Source organism: Cynocephalus volans, chromosome 5 (assembly GCF_027409185.1).
Source record: "Cynocephalus volans isolate mCynVol1 chromosome 5, mCynVol1.pri, whole genome shotgun sequence".
Taxonomy (NCBI): Eukaryota; Metazoa; Chordata; class Mammalia; order Dermoptera; family Cynocephalidae; genus Cynocephalus; species Cynocephalus volans.
This window is the reverse complement of record NC_084464.1, coordinates 7,389,218-7,390,907: the sequence shown is the minus strand read 5'-3', so window position 1 is coordinate 7,390,907 and position 1,690 is coordinate 7,389,218. Positions and strand designations below refer to the sequence as shown.

The 1,690-nt window shown below is 60.9% G+C and overlaps 1 pseudogene; it reads right to left on the bottom strand.

Moving 5' to 3' along the window:
• Positions 1 to 335: 335 nt before the first annotated feature.
• Positions 336 to 1,349, bottom strand: LOC134377724 (dead end protein homolog 1-like; annotated as a pseudogene).
• Between the last annotated feature and the right edge of the window lie 341 nt (positions 1,350 to 1,690).

Genomic DNA, 1,690 nt, shown 5'->3' with positions numbered 1-1,690 from the left:
AAATCCAACCAAAAGAAATCAAGAAAATAACCATGATTCATACTGAGCTGTGGGAGAAAGAGGGGTGACAGGACAAAGGTAGGTGTGGGTTTCACCATGGGATCAGGTCTGACCCTGGGCTGGGAGGGGGAGGGCAAGGTCCTTCACCACCACATAAGCCAAACCCGAGCCACCCAGGTGCTATGAGGCCCTGCCCGAGCAGGGAGGCTGTGTCACACATGCGGCAGGACCCCGCCCCTCCCCCAATGGGATCAGACAGTGGCCACCCAGGCCTGCTGGGCTGGAGACTGACACAGGCTCTGCCTCCTTGTTTAGGCTGCCTGTGGAGGACGGGGTCACTGCTTCATGATGGCACCTGGCTCAGCCCCAGCAGACCACAAGAAGCCAGCCCCAGACTCACTCAGTGACTCCAGCAGCTGTGCGGACGCCGCATCCTTAGCTATGTCATGCCCGTCCTGCCCATCTGCGGCCAGCGCAACCCAGATAAGGCCGCTGAAAGGCACTGGATGACCAGGGATCACCGCATGGTACCAGAAGTGGTGCCAGCCAGCAGGTCCTGTGCCCAAACACTTGGTGAGGAAGACCGGGCTGCCCAGCCTCATTTGTTAGCACAGCAGCTGGAGGGCAGCCCGAGCCCCTTGGGACCCTAGCCTGTCCCTAGCCAAGGCCAGTCAGCTGCCCTGCAGCTGTAGGCACCGCAGTGAGGGACCTGCAAGCTGCTGGCGTAGTCGCTGCTTCGGGCCTGTCTTGAGCCACTCCACGGCCTCCTGCCCTCCACAGAGGCGTGACAGCCCTCCCACCAGTGCCTTTGGGGGCAGGCGGCGGCGTTGCGCTGCGAGCTGAACTTGAGCAGCGCGATCTGCGCGGTCGCCGCCAGGGCTGGGCAGCGGCAGCGCCTCCTGCAGGCCGGGCCCTGAGGCTGCAGCGCGAGCAGCAGCGGCGGCGGCTCCCGTCGGCGGTGACCCGTCCACGCGCAGCTCGCTCTTCTCGCCGCAGCGGGCGGCTGTGCAGCGGGGCCATGGCGGCCTGCGCGCCGCGCCGCGAGCTGCAGCGGGCGTCGGGAAGCCGCGGTTCAGGCCGCTGAAGGTCATGGGCAGGCGGATCTCGCAGGCGGCCCGCACGCTGCCACAGTGGGATCACCTGGTGCTCCGAGACGTCCTGGAGCAGCCGCCCGAGAACACCTCCGAGCCGGCCGGCGGCGGGCTGCCCACCCGGCCTGGGGCTGGCCCGCCGTCCTTCCTCTGTCCCTCCACCTGCACCAGGCGGACGCCCGTCTCCCTGACCCGCGCCCCCAACGCCGCCTCGTTCTCTGGATTCACCTGCTCACCCCGGAGCTCACACGCCCGCTTGGACTCGTAAGTTTCTACTACAGAAAACCTGGGGATACAAGTCAAGCCTCAATGAGTTTGGGGGGACACAATTCAATCCACTATGCTTTCCCCCTAGTTAAAAAAAAAATGTCTTTTTGAAAACCAGGTCAGTTGTCTTAAAAAATGTCATATTCTGGAGTAATCCGATTATTTCTTTGTGATGGCATTTAACTTGTAATACACACTGAGGACCATTGTTTAGGTTCGTTTACTAATTTAAAGGAAAAAAATCCATTCTGTCAAGCAAGGACTAAAAACCACAAAACTACCTACACAGTTTCCCTTATCAAGATTCTGACACTCAAGGTGAGGGACTGAAA